The following is a 22596-nucleotide window of genomic DNA, read 5'->3' on the forward strand; positions in this document are numbered from 1 at the left end:
AATCAGCTTTGTTTAAAAACTACAAGCAAAACTTACCTACAATAAATGAGGAAGGGAATGGAATTCATGTGTTCAGTCACTTGGTCATGGACTGAGGTAAACACTGGTGGAAAACAGTAAGCTAATTGGTACCTAGTGTAACATCTTCATCTATGATGAAGACTCAAACCACAAAGCTATTTAAAAGGCCCTGACTGAAGACTGGGCATAGGGAATGTAGAAAATTACCCTACAGTTTTGTCAAAATATTTTTATTTTTCACAGGGGATAGCTAAAGCATTGAGAAGTAAATGGTTCCTTCCTGATTATGTCCTACTATTTCCTTCTAGAAATAATTACAGAATCAGAGGATAATAGGATGGTTTGGGTTGGAAGGGACCCTAAAATCATCAAAATCTTAATGGCTCAGTGAACTTGTCAGAGACAACTTGTACTAGCTGTCATACAGTGGCCACTGCCCACAGACCTCACAAGTGGGGGGAAGGCTGCTGAATTTTTGGCAGGTTGAGAAACTGTCCCAAACTCTTCCTTTTCTGGGAATGATGTCACCTATTCTAATCCTATTTTCTTTTTATGTGTCATTATTTATGGTTGGCATTATTTGCATGAAAAAAAATAGAAAACTGTGATGAGTATAGCAGGCAAGGAATTAAATCCTTTTTAACATTTCCTGCATTCATTTTCTGTGTCTCTGATAGAAGATCTCTATCATCCACTGTGACACTGGCAGGCTGAGAAGTACGTAGGTGGCAATGAAAATACCCTGTGGGATTTTGGGGCTTGGGCAGTGCAAATGGACATAGTACTTGTCTTTGTTAAAATTTTATGCAGAAAACCATTCAAATTTCAGTTTAATGTCCAGTCTTTTACAATACCCACTTAAGCCTGGCCTTTAAGTCTAGCCCAACCCAATTAACACCAGCAGCAGTTCAGAACACAATAACTATATAGCTCAGACGAAAATTTCCACTTTAAAAAGCAGGGGTGAACCTTCCCTCTGTGCGAAATGTTCATACACTCGTGAAAACATCAGGCATTTTCTTCTTGCTTGGCTTACAAATATCCTCCCTCTTACACACAAAAGAACGGGTACATTGCACAACAGCATCAGAGGGAGCCTGGGGGCAGCAGTGCCATGCGTTCAAGAATTACCTTGGGGCTCTTCAAGACAGGCCACTGGAGGCGGAGGTGACACAATGAATTCAGAGAGAGTGGAGGAGTGCTGGCTGAATAGATTCTTATGCATTCTCTGTATTTAGTAATACCCACATATTGGCATTGACACGAGTTTCAGAGGCAGAAGGGTTGAGATGCAACATGGCATTCATAACGAAGACTGATAGAAGCAAAATAGGAACAATACTAAATGGGACATCATTAAATATTATTATGAGATAAAGTTAAATTTACTTAGTAGAAAAAAAAGAAAAAAGTTCTCCTAAGAACTGTATTTCAAAGACTGACATTTCATTGCTTGGCACATTCCAGCAATGACTGAGAATTGAACAAAGATATTGCAGTCTAAGATCAGGGAGCAGAATATTACACTTCACTTTTTAATGCGTGAGTGAGTTTAGTGTGGGCTGAAGGTAGGAGCTGATCAAGCAAGGAGGTGCTATGCAACCTTCAGTCAAACACACTCTGTTTCATAACTGCCAGAGGCCTTCCCAGGTGCTCCTGGTCTCTCTGGCAAAGAACATGGCTGTATGCAGTTGTGTGCAGGAAGGACCATGTTATTTCTCTGGGGTGCTTACTCCAGCCAGAACAGAGGTCTCCACCTAAGAAATGAAAGCTCCTAACAGCAATAACTGGAGCCATCTAGACCATATTGTATTTTTTAGATTTTATGAGCTCATGAAAGACTTTCTGACTTTCAGCCATAGTTAAGACTTGAGGGCAAAAGGGGAGGATGTGCTAAATATAGCAAAACAGAGATTCACTCTCCTATAGGGAGTACAAAATCATTAAAATCCCTGCAAAGACTCCATGTTCTCTACAGGGTATGCAAAACAGAAGGCTTTGGAACACACATGTTGGTAGAAGTACTGCTACACAAGTGCTAAGCCACTCAGTAACTCTGAACATAGGCCTGATTTTCCACATAACACTAGAGTTAGCCAGTGCCTACATTTATTCAAATGCAGTTGATTTGAACTACAGAGATTTCCTTAAGTTTCTTCCAGTTTCTTACTGCTTGAAACTCAATCACCACCTAACACCTGAAGCTCATTCTGATCAACTCCCTCCTTCCTTTCTGGTCCTTTCCTGTTAGGCCCTGTAGTTATGAGTCCCAGGGGCAGGCAGCTGGTCTTCCAGCCATCCTATTCCTCACTGAGTTTTGAACAGCTGCTGTACCTCAAGATAGAGAGTGTATCTATGAATATAGGACTCTCAAAATATTGTTCAAGGCCACAGCTTTCCTTCCCTAAGGTATGTTGTGCTTTAGAATTGGTAGGGCCTTAACCTATTCAATCTTGATGCAGCTGTTTCACCCTTCAGTAGCCTGAAGGCTGGAAAAAACATATATCACCACTTCTTTTTGATACATCTTGTTGCTGTTATTTACCCCACCCTGGTATGTTGTGAGGCTTTGTTGTGATTGCTTGGCTTCTGCAAGCCAGGTGTTACCAAGCATATTCAACATTCCCTGTCCTATCTGAGTTATAGAGATTTAAATGCTAATTTCTTGAGTTCTGCATGAAACAAAGGTTTCCTAGCATCTGGGCAATCCTTTACCAGCAAGGTGTGAGGGTCTCTCTTCCCTTTATAACTGTCTTTCATTATTCTAATTAGAAGATTTATGCTAATGTTCAGTAGTGGGGTGACCTATCTAGTGTTCTATTGAGGACAAGTGATTGCTCAGTGGTTTGCTAACTATTCATTAATATTCAGGATTTTCCATCCTATCTCATAGAAAGATCACCAGTTTGGAATAGGAAATTGTTCAGTCTAATTTGGTAGCAGTTTTCTGTGCTCCTTTCTTCCCAGTGGTTCACTCTTTCCTTGCTCTCAGCTGCAGCTATTTGTACTTGTGCAAAGAGTGGATGGGGGCAAAATGCAGTTTGGGATGGTATGAATTCATATAGACTTTCTGCTGAGATAAACAAATGTTGCAAGCAAGTGGGCAAAAGTAAATAAAGCCTTATTCTTTCTTGGTAAAAACCCTGGGAAACTAGAACCAGGGGAGCCATACAGAGAGAGCTATTGGCCCTGGGAAAGGCTGGTATTGAGTTTTTCATCTCTATCTTCATATATCTTTTGAAAGCAATATCTGAAAATGAGGTAGTTCATTAAAAATGTCAGAAAATCAGAGTTACATGTTATGGAAACAAAATTGATGACTTTACTGCAAACCTCTGCCCTTGATGCAAAAGTGCCAAGAATATAACTACTCATATAGGTCCAGTTGAAATGTTTTCTTTTTACATTGCATTTTATTTTATACCTTACACAGCTCAGTCTTCTACAATTTATCTGAAATACACCTTTGAGTTTCCCTGTAAGTTATTGCCTTTCAGTGTGAGCTATTTGCACTGCCTGCACTACGCACACAGCTTGGGAGAAATTCCTTTTGGAATTATCCTTATTGTCCAAATAGGCAACTACAACCAAAAGCAGCATGCTTAACATAAAAAGTCCTTATTCCCAGGTTTCTGGTACCCTGGTTTTATGTAGCCAAAGGTAATGAAATAGTGCAGCCCAGCTGGCTGGTTTTGGTGATGAAGGTCTTGCACTCAGAAACTATCAACTTTTTGGTTTCCTGAGGAACAGCAGTTCCCAGAAATTTACCTGCCATGGAAGCTGCTTAAAATTTTAGATTAATTCTTTTCGCAGTGAAGAAGGAAATTTTTGAAAATTAAATCATGCATAGATTTTCATTCCATATTTTATCAAATCCAAGTAACTGTTTCTTTTATTATTTGAGACAAAATATTAAAAAATATGTTCTTCTTCCCTGTGCCTTCTGTCTTCTCTCTGACTGTCTTATGGAGGAAAAAAAGAGACAGACAAAAATAGTATTCAAAAATGGAGACTTCATTGAAAAGTCACTTTAGGAAAGAATCTTTATCCATTTGCAAAAGACCATTTTTGATATTCTGCAAAGGGAACTATGGTGACCACTTATTTTTATCCTGTGAAATAGAAGACAACTCTTTTATCTCCAGTTCCAGCACTGTACTGTACCCAAACTGTTTAGCCCACTAACAGATTCAGCAATTCACCATGAGTTATGGCTAAGGGGTTATTTTCTTTCTCACTCATCAATTATTTCCTATTTTCCTGCCAAAATAAAAAAGCCAAATTCATTCTAAAACAAAAATGTCAGATGTTCTTGCTTAGAGACTGACCTTTGACAAGCAATGTGTTTGTTCTGGAGTTTTTTTGTGAGACAAAATAAGAGAAAAGTGGTTACTTGACTAGGGCTAGTGTAAATGTCTGGTGAAGTCAGCAGTGTTTTGGCACACTTACCCTTATCTGAGCCTCCTGTGCTCTGCAAAATAAAAATACATAGCAGTATTCAAAAGCAAGAATTGACCTTCTGTGCTCAGGGTACATTGAAATTATGAGAAAAACACCCCCAGGCACCTTCCTCACCTTTCATACCTGCCCCTCTAAAACACCCTCTACTGAATGGATGGTCTCAACAGTACGCTTGCGTGCTTTGAATGGCAGAAGTACAATGTCTTATAAAGTTATAATCAGGCTAGATCTCACTAATCTGGGTTATAGCTCAACTGTGAAGGCTCTTTTGAGTAAAATCATTTCTTTATTAATGAGATTCAGCCCAATCTCGCTGATAAAAATTACTTTAAAAGATGTCCCTTTGCTGCTATTCAAATGAATGGGAGAAAACGGTGGGTGTTTTAAGAGCTGTCTTCCTGTCATATCAGGATGGATCTCATTAGTGAAGGGAATGATTTTACCAGGAAAAAGCGTCTACAATGAGAAAACATAGCCTACCACAGATGAGCAAAATTCAAGTCTAAAAAAAACCCCTTAAAAATCATCTCACTGCTGGCACTCAATAACAGGAGAAAGGACATTTCTCTCTCTTTCTCTCAAAAAAAAAAGAAAAAGTATTTTTTAAGTTGAACTGGACAGGATCTCATTAGTATAGGAACTATTTTACTTAAAAGAACTACCAGAATTATTTTACTGTTCAACCTAGATTAATCAAATCAAACATGATTGTGGGGGAAAGGAAGAAACTGACTTAAGAAATAGACATGGAGGGATTATAACCGACAGATATTTTTAAAGAAACTGTCATATGTTTGCTCAGGTAAACTTTTAAACCAGTGTATGAAATGTCAGATAGATGTGACCAAACCCAAGTGACCCACAAAAAAAGGCAAATATAAACAGTGTTTTGCCACACAGAATTTACAATAGCCTGATTATCCTCTTTGGATGATTAGCAGGAAAGGCTAAAAGCACCATATAATTTTAGCCATTCTTGAGTCTTCTTGTTATCAAAAGAAAGACAGTTTCAGCAGTCCTGGGCTGCAGTCAGTGTGGGAGTCTGTGCTTTTTCCTTCTCACCCTTTACTGGATTATGAGATTCAGCTAAAATCTTGCAATGGGGTCTCTCAATTAGCATTGCTCTGAATGCAAAAGCCAGTGTTGATAAAGAAAGATCCTATTGTGAAGGAGTGGACATGGTTATCCTCATCTCTAAAGCACTTCCAGAAAAGGAAAGGCTGGGAGGGTGCACTGCACACGTGCAGCTCAGAGTTCTATCTGGACAGGAGCAGGGATTTGGAGAAAATATCACACCCAGCTCAGAAAATTACCCAAGCCTGGAAATACCTCTTTGAACAGAAACTAAGCATAAGAGACTGTGTGTCTTTCACAGACTGTGACTGGCATTGCAGTATTAGACAAACAACAACAGTGACTGCAAAATCATAGATAGACTTGTACGGTGTCTCTGGTTTCCTATTAGAGGGGTTTTCTAATATTTTGATGCCTTTATTCTTCTCTCATAGCACTCCTTCATGAAGCAATATAGCCAGCTGCAGATACTTATCCAAGCTGCAAACACAAACCTAGACAGGAATCAGCTTTTGATTTAAATAGCCCTAAATTAATTTGAATCACTGTAAGATTACACACACCTGTGCCCATGGATCCTTTTTTTTGTGTTCTGGCCCTGGAACTTCTGCAGAGATTTCTCAATGACTCAGTGCAGCAGCAGCGCTAGAGGTATGGGAAGATCAGCATGTAAGTCTGTGTTCACCAGAACCCAACTTGTGAGATGTTTTATGATTAATTTTCTCATTATCACCACATAGCAAATATTAATGTAAAAAACACCCATGTTTTTTTTCAGTGTGCTAAAAAAAATTTCTGATCAGCAGATTACTGAGATTACTGAGCATACTTGGAATTTAGTACAAGCTAATTGCAGGAAAAAAGAAAGTGGAAAAACTAGATTTTGTGTGAGGCATGTTTTAATTTTTTTTTCCAGTCAAAGACTGTCAGATTCATTGACATATGTACAGGCTGGAATCTCAGTACACCTTAATATGTACACTACTCATAGATTTACAGTTGCAAATTAACTCAGTAACATACTTTATAATAGTTTAAGTTTTTTTTTTTTTTTTCTTTCACATGAACACACACATTCAAGCACACAAAAACACACCAGATCATACATATGTGAAAACCTATAGTGATCTTTTATTTTAGCCCACCCCAAGGTGGGCTGGACATCTATCATTCATATTTTTATATATTCTGAACATGTTAAAACAAATCTGTCCATGTCAAAAAAGCGAATGCCATGGACTTTATCTTTCCAGATGAGAAAGCTGCTCTGAGGTCTGATTGCAGCTATCTGAAATGAAAACACTGTAGGTGTATCCCACATTAAATGTTCAGCTTGAAGCTAGCAGTTAAGCATGTCACATTATTACATGCATAATAATATGATGAGCTGAAATGACAGAATGCCAGCTTCTCAACAAAAATTAAAGCAACAAACACTGATTTCTTCCAAGGATGCCAACTAGAACCCTGCATAGTGGCTTTGGGAAATGATAGTATGTGCTACGCAGGCAAAAGGACATATCAATGTGAATATATGAGAACACAGCTGGCTGGGGAATAGACCTGCTTCTCTGGTGTTCTCAAGTGCTACCAGGCCAAGCAAACTATCTGGAATACCACATCATGGTTAAGGAACACACCAAGTTTTAAATGGTGCAGCAAGTATAAAACGTAAGTAGGAATGGCAGAGTCTGTTAAAAATTATTAGTTTCAGCTCCTTTTACTGAAAGAAAGTTTAATGTACTCTTGATTGGGTCTGGATACTTGCTAAAGAACAACCAGGTATGTTTGATGCATTAAAAGATGATCTTCAGGGCAATCTTAGCACCCACTCCATCCATGGAGTTTTGGATCTGTTCAACACTTACATGTACGACCTCACAGGGTTTATCAAGTTTTAAAAAGACACAATTTAATTAGGTTAATATTTTATTTATGTTACAACTTCCCCCTAGTCATGTCTAACAGAGGTTCTGCTTACAATCTTGCCAAATACCAAAGAACAAATCAACAGAACCTAAATATACTTTTTTAAAAGATGTTATTTGGATAAAATTTGCATTTGAAAGTCTAAATTTGCATTTCTCTCTAACCCCCAAATATCAGCTTATTAAAAATAAAACTTTCCAAGAGATCTTTTGGAAGCAAAACTTTTCTTTTATTTTTAGAATGAATTAAACACTTTTACTGGTGCATATTTTATATAATTTTGCTGCAATACATCCTAATTTTAGTTATCGTAGAACTGCAAATTTTTTTTTCATCTTGAAGTAGAAATGGGACATAGTTTGTAAACAAGCAATCCCACAAAAGAAATGCATTCTTACAAAAAGCTGAAAAGAACCAAATCTAATAAAAAAGATTAGTCACCAATCAGAGGTCTTTCTACATCACATACATGAGTGTTAATTGGAGCAAAAAATTACCCCAAAAATCCACATAAATCTACTCTGGTACATAGTTGTAGTACTTAGTGCTGAGTCTCAAGAGTGAATCTCAGGTGTTCCAATCCTGTTACGCTGGCACAGGAATTTATCCTGTGGCTCCTGGATGTAATACTTTCAGGAAAAGAATTTGCTTTCCAGAAGAAGATAGAGAATATTCCAGGGCCATTGAAATCTAAGTGAAAGGAGGTAACACACATTGGCCTCTTCCATGTTGTCTATGTATCCATCAATTGTGCAAGTAGTAAGGTAGGTATTGTTATAAAATCACATATAAAATGTATTATATGATAGTTTTGGCACTTTATTGGTCAAATATAGATGAGGAAATAGTATTTTTTAGCAGTTCATTTGACTCTTACTTACAGCAACAAAGAAAAAGATATTTGATATCTTGTGTTTTTGCAACAACTAAAATACACGGTATCCAAAATTCAACAAGACCAAGTGGACAGCCCACATGTTTCTTTGCTGCTCTCAGAACAGAGCTCTTTGATATGCCAAACTTCTTTGCTCTCTGTTGTGGGCCCCTAGGTGACCAGGATCCAGTTTTCATCTCACACATCCCTGATTTAAAGCACTGAAAAACTGATATGTCTGGTTTCTGGCAAACTACGGGGAAACACAAGTTCCAACCTCAGCGATTTCCTTGGAAAACACGATGCCAAAGAGCAGTCTCTGCCAGCAGAAGCACTGCAGCTTTCAGTATTTTTTTCACTGGCACAGAAGTGTTGTCATGTAGCAGAATCCTGCACTATTCAGAAAGTTTTGTGCTGGAGTGCTCACCCTGGCTGTATTTATATCTGTGTTAGGTCATTCATAGATGTTACCCCATGAGACTACCCCAGCCTGGGCACTGTTTGTACACCAAAGCCAAGCCGCTACAGACGTGAGCACAGAGCAAAGTGACACCCTGAGGGGGAACTTACCAGCATAATACCAGACTTTTAGTCCTGGCAATATTCCTTTACTACTCCTCCTTGTGATGCTGCTGTCTCCAACTCTTCCTCCTTTTCTGTTCAAAGGACAATCATGAACAGTCACAATCTCCATGGAAGCTTCTCTGACAAGTACTTTCTAAAACATTTAATGCCCTAGAACAAGACTTTCTTTCCTTTTCCGAGGGAATGAGTTGTTGTGAACACTTTGGTAGTCTCCAACCATACCAGACAGGATATGTCAGAGCACATTTTGTCCAGAATACACTTGAAAGCAACACAGACACCAGTGCAAAACTTCCAGCATTCCCTCCTGCCCTCCTATACTAAGGGGATACCAAGAGAAAAAAGGTCTAACTGTTTGGTAAGCTGATTTCAGATCTGCTGCCAGAGGTATTATAATGAAACAAATGGGCATGGCTATTTTATCCTCTCTGGCTCATTTTTAAATTTGTGGATTCTCAGATGGGTTGCTAATTTCTGCTCTGGTTTTCAGCTTCTAGGAGCTTTCTAGATGCAGCATCAAGCACACCTCTTAGCAATAGCCTCATTTGTAATATAATCAAAGCAAGGGTAACTGCAGTCAAGTTCACACATAACGGAAATGCCTGCACCTGTTCTAAATGCAAGTGAAAAAAAATAGCTTGGTTGACAAGAAGCTACACATGACCTGGCAATGTGTGTTTGCAGCCCAGAAATCCAACTGTATCCCGGTCTGCATCCCAAGCAGCATGGCAAGCAGGACAAGGGAAGTGATTCTGTCCTTCTACTTTGCTCTGGTGAGACCACACCTGCAGTTCTGTGTCCTCAACATAGGAAGGACGTGGACCTGTGGAGAAAGTCCAGAGATCAGACAAATCCAGAGACTGGAGGGATGGAGCACCTCTCCTGTGAGGAAAAAGCTGAGAAAGTTGGGGTTGCTCGTCCTGGAGAAGAGTAGGCTCTGGGAAAACCTTATGCCACTTTGCAGGTTGCAAGAGAGCTGGACATGGACTTTTCCTGAGTGTATAGTGACAGGACAATGGGGGTTGGCTTTAAGTGAAAGAGACTAGGTTCAGACTAGGTGTAAGGAATAAATTCTTTATCATGAGGAGGATGAGGCAATGGGACAGGTTTTTTCAGAAAAGTTGTGAATGCCCCATGCCTAGGAGTGTTCAAGGCCATTTGGATGGGGCTTTGAGCAACCTGGTCTAGTGGAAGCCATTGGAATGAGATGATCTTTAAGGTCCCTTCCAACCAAAACCATTCCATGATTCTATTAACCTGACTGGGGCTGCTATGCAAATCAACAATTCCTGCCTGTGCTCAAGCAAGGCTTTCAAATCAGGACCACTTCTTCTCATTTCATTCTTTACGTATCTTAAGATATAATTTATTCTTTGTCTTGAAGAAGAATTCTCAACTGAGTCTGATATAGACTGTTCTAGCCATCTTCTTGAACTTCTGCAGGTGTTTTGCAAACCATGCTGATCTGCAGGGCTAAAAAGAGGGAAAATTCAACCACTTCTGCCCTTCTGTCTATGTAAATAAGCCAGGACATACACTTTACCTTCCTTCTCCTATACCTACTAATTTGCAATGTCTGGATCTTCCATTGAATGTCTTATGTTTTTCATATGTTTAATATTATGCACAAATAAGTTTAGTACTTACAAATTAAACTGTCACATGGAAAAGATGAAACTGTGAAAGCAAAGAAAAAAAACAAACTCAGAGCTATAAATTGTGATACTGTGATATCTCAAAGATAGTGATAAAAAGGCAACTTATTTTTCCCTTCCTCAGGATATGAGAGATATTTCTTCCAATTAAGTGTGCAGCATATGTAGCAATCCAAATTATGGAGCTGACCAGGTGATTCCTGCCCTCACTCACTCCAACATAAATCTGGTTTTGTGTCCTGAAAGGGCCTGCTGTGAGTTTATGCTAAAAAACCCCCTAAGAATAGTGTTTGAACCACTGCCATAAGAAGAAGCAAAGAACCGAACAGAACATTATTAAAATGTCAGCGTTCATTTCTGTTCTCAATAGCTATGCACAACACCCCTGCTCCTTCACAAAAAGGAGCTGGAAGGTCACTGTCATTTCTGGTCTTGAAGACATGTGTCACTCATTTCCAGCCTCTTCTGATATTTGACAGTATGGACCTGCCTGGAGCACAGCAAGAATAAAGGATGACACAGCTCACTGAGCAAAATTTCATTAACAATTTTCCTCCTACTCAAATAAGAGCTCACCCCTGACCCTAACATGTAGCGTTTGCTACAGAAGAGGCACTTGCGAGGGCTTCAGTTAATGCAACCCAGCCTTTGAAAAAGCCAGGTCTCTGTCTTGGAGGAATGCTTGAATTTATAACAATCTTTGATAAAATACTACATAATCTGTAAGAGAAGAAGTGGGCTGCTTCAGCAGAATAGGTCATGATTTTCATTGTCTAGTCTGATCTGAGTTTATTGCACAAGTGAATCTAAAAGCATGGGCTTTCAGTGAAAACCATTGCATGTCTATCAGCTGTATTTGTGTGTTCATACTCACGTCATAACTAATAGTTCACTCAAAATTTGCAGATTAGATGCTGTGTTTCATTTTGGTAAAACAGGGAACTCCATTAACAGTTGAATTACTAGCTTGTCCAGGATATTCTGTTGCACTAAAACCTGATATTTTTACTTTTACTGTAACATGACCTCCTCAAATGCTACAGTTGGTACCTGTCTTGACACATAACACAGATTTTTCTTCATGACAAACAATGTTGCTTGAGTCAAGCAGCTTCTAGATTCATCAAAATTGCTTATATTTTAAGAACTATACATGACTGTCTATATAGCCTAATGCATGATGTATTATCATAGCACAGGACATGATAATTGGTGTTTCATGGTCTTACTAAAAACACAGCATGAAGTTTCAGTTGGATAAAATCATGACACTTCTCCAAACCCATAAATATTTGATGGAAAAAAGTCTCCCGACCTTAATCCTTAATATTTCTACATTTGGGGAAATTTTGGGTTTGAGCTTTGTGTATTAAACCAGCCTCTAACTTTAAATGTCACTGCTTGCAAAAGTGAGGTATTTCATTCCATCTGCCCAGACACTAACTAAGATGGTTTTAAAGCATAGATGTGGCAAAGAATGTAACAGCAGACGGTGCTCTTCTGTACAGTAAAACATCTCCAGAAGACAAAGTCGTGTCACAATAGCTATAGAGTTTCCACTCTGTAAAAAAAGATTCATTTCTGTGATGGTCTAACTGGTTCTATAGAAGCATTTCATAGAATCATAGAATATCCTGAGTTGGAAGGGACTCATCAGGATTATCAAAGTTTAACTCCTGGCTCAGCCCAGAACAAGCCTCAAGAGTCACACCGTGTATCTGCATTGTTCAAATGCTTCTTGAATTCTGTCAGGCTTGGTGCTATGACCACTGCCCTGGGGAGCCTATTCCAGTGCCCAACCACCCTCTGGGTGAAGAACCTTTTCCTAACATCCAAGCTAAACTTGCCCTGACACAACTCCAGGCCATTTCCTTGGGTCCTATCACTGGGCACCACAAAGCAGAGATCAGTGCCTGCCCCTCTTCTTGCCCTCACAAGGAAGTTGTAACTGCAGTGAGGTCTCCCCTCAGTCTCCTCTTCCCCAGGCTGAACTGACCAAGTGACCTCAGCCACTGCATCATTCTTATATTGTGGCACCCAGAACTGCCCCCAGCAGTGGATGTGAGGCTGCCCCAGTGCAGAGCAGAGCAGGACAATCCCTCCCTTGCCTGGCTGCTGATGTGCTCCAGGATACCACAGGCCCTCCTGGCTGCCAGGGCACTGCTGACTCAGATCCAACTTTGTCAACAAGGAACCCCAGTTCCCCTTCCACAGCCCTGGTCTGCAGCCTGTTGTTCCCCAGTGAGTGCCAGCTGCAGAACCCAGCACCTGCCTGCATCAAACCTCTTACAATTGGTGATTGCCCAGTCCTCTGATCTGTCCAAGTCTCTCGGCAAGGCCTCCCTCCTTTTAAGGGAGTCAACAACTCTCCTCAATTTTGTATGACGTGCAAAATTAGTACATCTTTGAGTTCTGCACCCAGGTCATTAATGAAGATGTTGAAGAGCACAGGGCTGAGGATGGAGCCCTGTGGAGCCCCACTAGTGACAGGTTACCAGTCTCAGGTCACCCCATTCACTGTAAGACTTTGTACCTGACCTGTAGGCCAGCTGCTCACCCATCCCATGATGTGTTTATCCAGCTGTGTGCTGGACATTTTGTCCAGAAGGATCTTGTCAGAGAGAGTATTAAAAGCTTTACTGAAATCAAAAAGAATGATATCTACTGGCTTCTATTGATCAGATAGGTGGGTTACCTTGTCATAAAAGGAAATTAGGTTTGACAAGCAGGACTTTCCTCATGAAGCTGTGCCGGCTGTGAGCAATGACTGTGTTGTCCTTCAGATGTTTTCTGGTAACTCACAGGTATTCCCTATGGCAGGAAAGGGCGATATCAACAATTTCTTGGGAGAAAAAGTAAAATAAGCTTAGTATTACTTTAATTTTTGGTTTAAATTTAAAATACAGTCTAAAGACAGTTGTGGTGTGGGAGTGTAGTCTTTTTAAACAAGTACTGTCTTATGTTGTTCTTGATTGTAATGTTCTTAGTAACTGAGGGGAGAGAGAGGTGACTGATAAGTAATCAATATCTGCAAGATATAAATAAAGCAGAATATTAAGAAAAAGAACTCAAGAATCAAAAGAGATTTTGATATAATTCTCAAGGAATTAGATATTTCCTTTGTTGACAGAACTTTTTAAAAAATCTATCACCTTTCTTACCAATACTAACAGTTATTAAGAATTGCTCCAGCAGCAAGCAATTGAAAGAACCTGAAACAAGGCTCAGTTTCTCTTTTTATTTCTAAATATTAGAGATAATAATATTAATTTAATTTTAAATTTCTATTCTTTCTGTAACGTCTATATTAATGTAGACAGTGCATAGGAGTCTTAAAGTATAAGATAAGGCTGCATGGGGGAGATCTGTTCAATGTGGGCGACCTGTCTCCCAAATTCAGTTCTTATACTTCATCTTTTAATTTATTCAGAACGCCTTTGCAATTCACACCCTCTGATCTGATCTTGTATAAATCACACTGGCCCTCCTTATTCCTTTGGTAACCTCGTACTGATACCTACCATGAGGTGCCCAGAAATGAAAAAATTTTACATTTCAATTCAATACAATTTCACATTTCATCACCTCAATGCATTGCACGGGATTTGCACTTTGGATTCAAACTTAGCCCAATGAGCACAAAAAGCCAGCAGCTGTAGGGCTTGTATTTCTCTTGCCTTAGTAAATAGGGCTTAGGAAAGCTTTGAACTCCACAGAGACAGATAAAGAATGTAAAGGAAAACATTATGAAAAACAGATTTCTAAAAAGTTACAAAAAAGATATTGATACAGATATACCAAGTCTCTTTTTCCTGAAACAATACTTATAGAGAATATAGAATTCTTCACTTTCCCTCCATTTTTGACTAAAATGGCTACAGTGTTAAAAATAGAAAGGCCACATTTATAGTCTCTTTAACCAAGCCTAAAAAATTAGACCTGCAGCTCTGAATGTGGGTAAAAATCTCAATGATCTCCAAGGAAACTGTGGCAGTGTTCCTCTGCCTGCTGGTCACTCTTAGTTTCTGACCAGAAGGTTGATGATCACTTCTCAGGGTCTGTCTACAACCTCCAGTATAGATTCACTGCTCCATTACAGACTGTAGCTTCAATACCCGTAGCATTTAGTGGGGCTGGTTAACTATAGAACTGGCCCTTAATTGCATTAGCCAGCAAAAAAAAAGAGGTCTTTAGAAGAGCAGCTTACAAAGAATTTGGATCCATAACACTCCAATACCTCCCATATTGTCCTATGTCTTTTTTCCTATTTACTGCACTTTTTAAAGCTTATTGTTTACCTGTGAAGAAAATTCAGTCAGAACCGTGAAATACAAGCAATCATCAATGTTCGCCAATAACCAAAGGGTAGTAAATAAGGTATTAGCTGCAGAACATCAGTTACTAAATGCCTGGAGAGTGGCCAGTCTTGCTGTAAGTTTGTATTCCTTTTCTCCCCTGCTGTCATTTATGTCAATCTTGAATAGATTCTGTTTTACTATGCAGTGGATTACACCCAGAGCTTATGGATATGAATATGGGTTTCTTGATTTGCTCTCTCTGATCATGCTCCAGTGGTATTAACTCTTGGGGTCAATCTGGATTATCCCATGTTTAAAAGATGGCAATTAAACACTTCAATTCCTAATTTCTCAGAATTTCTTCTTGCTTATATGAGGAGCTAAAGGAATTGCTCATGCACACTCTCTTTGCCAATTTCTTGTTGCTGGTGGGCTCAGTAGTGGTAAAGGGAGAAAAGAAATAAGATTGTTGCACAAGTATTCTTCCTTGGATCTGAACAAATTCCAAGGAACTTAAAGGTTGAATGGGTGATTTCACTTTTCAGAGACATTTTCTCCTTCTGTGTTGAGACTCCACAGTCAAAATTAGATAAGATGCAAACCTAAAGCAAAGTCTGGAGTTCAAATTTTACCAGTTTTGTGTTTAGAAAAGAGCCTGGTTTGTCATCACAGGAGGTAAGGGTGACTGCATGTGAAACCGTCTGGGATACCACCAAGTGAGAAGGAACTCAGGACCCACTTCCAAGCTGGAAGAAAAATGTAAAGAAAAGCAGAAGGCTATCTTTAGCATGCCAAGTACATTAGATGAAAAGATGAGATCATCCGAAAGGTAAAGGAGACTTTCCTCTAAAATATATGTCTCTGATGTCATGAAGTAGCTGGTGTGAAAACTTGCTTGATATGTAGTAGCTCAGATATTTTTGCTCACTATTTATTTTTATCCTCAGTATGTTAGCTAGGAAGATAGTGTCAGAACTACACAAAATGAAGACACTTTGAGTAAGAAAAAATATTATGAAAAAGTATAGAAATTATTGTGAGAAACACTTTATTTAAAATATTTCTAAATCCCCTTTCTAAATATATTGGTTTAGAACTCAGGTCCAATCGGGATTGAACACAGAATCTTCAAGGGCCTTGGCCAAGTGGGTGGAGGATAAATGAAAGCAAAATGCCTGCTTAGACTCACTGTGTGTGACCTTTCCTAGGACCAGACTATGAATTCCAAGTTTGACCATAGTTTTCTGTGCCTTTTAGAAGGCAGGAATTTTTATCTATAGAAAAACTTTATGATAAAACTAAGTGGAATAGAGTACATATTTTCTCTGTATTAAGAACAACATAAATCAATGATTTTAAAGATTACATTATTCTTTTATCAAATGGAAAAATGTGTGACCAGATAGCAGCTACATGTCAGTACCAATGCTAAATTTAGCTTTCCAAAATTTGTTTTCCAAACTCTCTGACTGTATGCAAGAAATACAAACCACCAAAGGTTGAAAATAGCCCACAAAATCATAGGATTCCAAGAGCCATAGTGCCTACCAGAATTCTTAGCCATGAAGGTGTTAATCAGTGTATATACTGTCTCATCTGCATTGAAGAAGCTCTGCAATTAAAATTAGAACTTTTATGTCTGATCCCCAGCTTGCTGCTATTCAAAGCTCCTATCTGCTTACACTGGGGATGGAAAAAGCCTTTTGAAAGTAAATAATTGGAAAAATTAGAGGGATTTTCGAAGATTGAAGAGCTTCCCTTTAGGACCAGTCCAGGAGCCCTGTCCTTCTGTCAAAGTACAAATTACCCCCATATGGTGATGACCGTTCTCTCAACTGTAATTTATTCATTATGCAGAGTGCCGAATACCAAATGGTTAAAGCACAGCAGCAGAACAATGGAACAGGCTTGAGAAGCTAATAAGTGTCCAATCAATGAGAACCTAATGAACTATAACATGTAATACTTTATAAGGCATTCAAATTAAAAAGGGGAAAGAAATCAACAATGATGCAATATCAATTTACTTATTCAAAGTCTAATCAAACAAAATAAGCATCATTCTCCAAAAATACAGTCATAACTGACATTTGGGGAGGGGGAATGGGCTTGATAGGATCAAGCCAAAATTCCTTTAAGAACATAATTAGTACTAACCAACTGTCCTCATTTAATGTAAGCTCTTCGCACCAAACTCTTCTGGTGAGGTAGTAAAAAATTGTAGGGATTTTTCCAGTACACAAGCTTTTCCCTTCTATCCCAAAAGACTTATTTTACTGTGAATTCCATTACCACGTTTTCAGAAAAAAAAAATCCTAAATCTAACTGTGTAGAAATAATAGCAATTAATAGACCATGGACAAGGTAATCTCAAAAAGGTGTTCTGTCTTTCCTAGGCAACCAATAGGCAGAACATCTGGATAGAGCTGTTTTCAGTTAAATGCTGGCAAGGAAGCTCTTAATTCCTTCCCCAAAATGAGGAGGTGACGGCAGGGATCCAGGTATCCTGTCTGACAGAGCACTTCACTGTCTTTTGTGTCTGCTGGGCTGCTTGGTCTGTTCTCCAGTCTTCTTCCACTGAGACACCCATCTTTAAATGAGAAATTTCAATTAATGTGTCTCTGAATTATTCTTTCTGTGTATTTTTTTATAAAAGCTTGTTGTGGGCTTTTTTGTTGTCCTTGTTGGTTTAGGATTTTTTTGTATTTTAAGTACCCTTAATCCATCTTATATTGGCTTCTGTTGCCTTCCCTGACAGAAAAGGTGCCAACAAGATGGTTCATTCTTGACTCAGCCAGCTACACATATTAGCAATTCTCACAGCAGTTGCCAAGTATAACTGTACATTCTCCTCTTTGAGAGTGACTGTAGTTTTCTTTTTCCACAGAAGTTGACATTAAGTGTCTCCCGTGTTTCCAGCTGCTCCTGTTCACATGTGATACTGTTTAGTGTCAGTTTCACTATTTCTCCATTTCTTTTTCTGTGTGAGTCTCTTACGTTTTAAAATTTTCTCTATTAAAAATAATAAAATAAAATTAATCCCTATTCTCTTATAATTCTGTGCTTAAATCTGATGACAGTCATTTTGGTCTCTGGTCTCTTCTGCTTCCAGCTCTGCCGCTATATTGTGATCTTTTGCACTGGTCGCAGGAATGAGGTCTCTGGGTTGCATTGCAGGAGCCTTGTCTGTGGCACAGCACTGTTTATGAAAGCGAAAACCTGAATTATGTGTGACTTCAAATACATGGTCATAAAAGGGTTTGATGCTGTCCATCCCCAGATGGACAAACAAACACTATTCGTAACAGTCATGCATTTCTGAGAGTTTTCTTATCCTGTGTTAGTTCAAAACCAATAGCAAAGGACCCCTGTGCAGTTTTCAGAGCTGCAAGTTGTCTGTGTCTTCAGGACCACAGTAATTGGAGTGGAAAACTTCTGGGAACTAGAAGTAATCCTCTGTGTTGTAAGACAAACCTCTCTTTCATAAGTGAAAGGAGACAAAAACCAGATATTGTATGCATTCTCCTGGACAGTTGTTCAAATAGGTGGGTTCAAAGAAGGGTGCTCAGCATATTAGGAACACTGGACATAACTGAACATTCAAATGACTTAAAAGTCTGGCTAAGGAGCTCACATCAGTGAAATGTCCAGCAGCCCAAGAAAAGCTTTTCTGAAATGTAATCAAATCTTTCAATCTTTCTCAGCCTGTCTCATATTAATACAGAAGACAAAAGGATGTAAATGCATTAAATTGGAGTCTGACTGTAAGCAATAAGTTAATATTATTTTGATTTTTTCTTCTTTCTTTTTTCTTTTATTTTTTTACATTTCTGTGTTATTTGTTAGCTCACAGATCTTTCTTTTTCTTTCTCACACCTCACACTTTAGCATGACAGCCTAAAAGTGATTGCTACAAAGCTTATATTAACAAAACTCACTCAGCAATGCAGGTGCAATAAAACAAAAATGAAAATGAAACTAACAAAATCCTGAAGAAAAAACAAAACCAGAACTGCTTTGTTTCCCAAATTAACATCATACAATACAGACATGGAGAAGCAGTGGACAGCTATTGCACTGCAGATAATACAGGAAAGCTCTTAGCACAATATAAGCAATACTCCCATCCCTAAACTGTGAGATGTAGGTGGGACTAAATGTCCATCACGTCTTCCTCATCCCCTGGTGTTTCATCTCTGGGCTGTCCCAGAAGGTGCACTCATGAGGTCAAGGGGGAAGGCAAAGCACAGAAGATTGTAACACATCCAGTTTAAAGAGACTATCAAACTAAGTTATCATTTTTAACTGCCCTTCAGGGACTGTAGTGGAATCTCAGTCCCTTTTTAGTGAATGGAAGCTTTGCCTGTAACATCAAAACCAGAATAAATATTTTGACGGTTTGACTGGGGTCTTTTTTCTCTCTCTTACCATTATTACTGTTTTAAAGTGTACCACAGCATACAGGGTTAATGATATAAAAGCTCCACATAATGAGATAAAACTGATACTGAAATAGTGTCCCCTTACTGTAGGAGGAATCTGCAATCAGGACTTCCAAGCACATGCAAAAAATAACTCTTGGATCAGTCTTCTTGTCTTCCAGTAGACTTGGCAAGAAAGACAAGCCATATGTGAAGCCAGCCATATATCAGTTATGTGGTCTTAGATATTTGCAATAAAACAAAGGACTTTGCTGTCAGCCCTCCTGATTTCATGAAGCCTTAACAGCTCACAGCAATGTCCTTTATCAAAAGCCACAAAGTTATCCTTAGACATGTGCATTTCTTAGAGAAAATATTCTCTGAAATAGCTATTTATGATTAATTCCATCAGGGAAAGGGAAAGACATAAAAGGACATAATGCAATCAATTTCAGCCATGCTGAATGCATCTAGATATAACGAGTGTAAAAACAATTAATAAGAGAAGCAGTAATACTGAGGGGGCAGGGAGAGTGGAGGAATTAAAGTACACATGCACAAGACAGTAAAACCAAGAAGAAAATCTTTGTGACAGTGATGTGGATGCCCTGGTAAATTAAGTGGAACTAAGTCTTCATCCCCAAATTCCTCCTGGCCATTTATTTAGACATTATTAACTGGCAGTTTCAGACAGGGATTGTGTTAGGAGTGGGTTCAAAGAAAGAATTTTATAACAGGGCTTTTTTTCGCAGCTAATTCTGGGTGGACAGCCTGCACACGAGGAACCAAAAGGAAGGCTGGGGAATAGTTCAGGGTGAGCCATGAAGTGAGGTCAGGAGCTAATGAATAGCTCACACTCCAGACGTGCAAAACCATGTGGATGAGAACGGCTCTATGTGTGTGATTACTCACACATGTGGAGTTCAGTGTGTGCTCAAGCTCAGGAAGAGAACTAGCAGTTTTTATTTGATGTAGTGGAAAAAGGAGTCAGGGAAGGGATTTTAGAAGTGAAGTAAGGTGATTATGGCAGTGTTTTTCAAAACTAGCCTTAAAAAAAAAGGCTTAAGAGAAAGGAATTGTTACAAAAAAATAATATGATTTATTATACAAAACAGCAATGGCTTTGGCAAAATGTTTGTGTGAATTTCAAGACTACAATGATGAATTCTGGACTTTTAGTAGAATATTATTACTTATTACAAGATAAAAACAGTTAAACTCAAACAGACAGATTAATATTTCTGTTTACTTTGAATTACTTTTTTATAGTGTACTTTTTGTGCACACCCTAAGTTTTTTAATTGTTTGAGATTTCTCAACAATGAGATCCAAGAAAGTGAGGCAGTTCAGCTTACTCTGTGTTTTGTCTCACTGGAATTAGCAGTTTACAATGATGTGTGTACTTAAGGACCTTGCCATGTCATTAAAGTTTTCCTTTATAAAATTTAAGAAGTAAAAAGCCCTAAAATTGACTCCCATCCATCCTATTTTTTTTATTCCTTTATATGAAATCTTTTAAAATAATCTCTTTAATCAGATTATGGATTCAGATATTAGTGAGATATTTGCTTTACAATGGGTATCTCTTACTAATGTCCTGCTCAGTATTATCCTGTTTCTGTGGACTCAGTACATAAAGCCTTAGGGCTCTTATTCAGGGATACTGCTATAGCTAAATATAAAATTTATATCTCTAGACAGGGCAACAAATTCTATTATACAAATATTTGAAGCTATCACAAGTAGAGGAATACTATAAATTAATCCTTCACTCAGAAGTTGCACTAGAACCTCTTTTCAGTTAATTTTCATTATTTTACCACCAGGGAACAGTTTCAAGGAACTATAATACTAAGCATAATATTTAAAATGAACCCTGGAAGCCCACCCCCACCCCAATAAATATAATTTAACATTCATTGTTGTAGAAATATGTAACATACAAGAGAGATTTTTTTTATTTCTCATGAAGGTATGAAAATATTAGCAAATGTTCAGATCTTCACTATTCATAATATTATGGGTCAGATCCAAGCAGAGTGGAGAGGTCAGTGCTCCATCAGCGCAGCTTTAAATCATTATGGGCTGTAGGGCATAATAGCCTGTGAGGAGGCTTGGTTAAAGATGGGAAGGAAACCTGGAAAAGGTTAATTACAGCACACACAGCACTTGACAGTTCCTTTTCAATCTGATTCAGCTCAGCTGTGAATGCTGTTGTGTCCTCAGCATGAAGATCCTGCTTGCTGCCACACTGCTTTCGCTCACCCCCAGGCTCGGACATGGTTTGCCCACATGAATGCCTCCCAAATCCAAGTGCAGTGTGTTTTCCAAAGGGTGCACCTGTTTTGCTGTGGATCTGGTCCTTCCTGTCTGAAACCTTAAGGCCCAGCAACTTGACAGTTTGGGTTGCGTTCATTAGGAAGCCCAAGGATTTTCCTTGGTGACTGGGGGGGAGGTAGGATAGGAGAAGAAGCACAAACAAAACAAAAACTTAAGCCTGTGACTAATTGGCTGAAAGGATGTGAGCCATTCTGATCCACTTAATTGAATGTGGGCTCAAATTAAAAAGAGTAATTGCCTTCGAAACTTTGCATTGCAGATTGCTGGCCTCTTTTAAACATCAAATGAAATCCTTCAAGCACATGTGTCATTGGTGGTGCTTTCAGAAACTCAACTGCCTTATATTGATGGTTCTATTTGCAAGATGAATTTCCTTGAAAAAAGTGGCCTGATTTTGGCTGGAAATTTCAAATCAAGGCCATGCCTTCTAACTGCTGTCAGCTTTCCAAACATTTCCTGATCAGAAGATCTGAAAATAGTACTTTATTTTTTGATGTAAAAATAACTGTATTTGAAGCCAAGGCTGTATATTTTTACACAAATTTTCCACTGATTTTGGGAAGAACTTTAGTTGAGCAAAGCCATACCTGTATTAAATATTAATAACTAAGGAGTAGATGGTCAAGGAAATCTCACATAAAAATACTGAGCTCAGTTATGAGGCCTTTTTAAATAAAAATCTTGAATTAAATTGTTTTGTCTACACGCTGACATTGCCATTTATTTTTTATATGAAAGAAACATCCACAACTTCTAACCTCATTTTGCTACGCACAAAAACACAGAACAAAATAATTATCCTACCTCTCAAAATACTTCGCTGGAAGAGCAACAAAGACTCTTTGTTTGCTATTTAGGCAAGATTGGTGGACATCATCTCTGAGCAGAAGCTCTGAGAATAAGCCTTTTTTATTCTTTTCCAAGCATGTATATGCATA

This window comes from Camarhynchus parvulus, chromosome 5, assembly GCF_901933205.1.
Source record: "Camarhynchus parvulus chromosome 5, STF_HiC, whole genome shotgun sequence".
Lineage (NCBI taxonomy): Eukaryota > Metazoa > Chordata > Aves > Passeriformes > Thraupidae > Camarhynchus > Camarhynchus parvulus.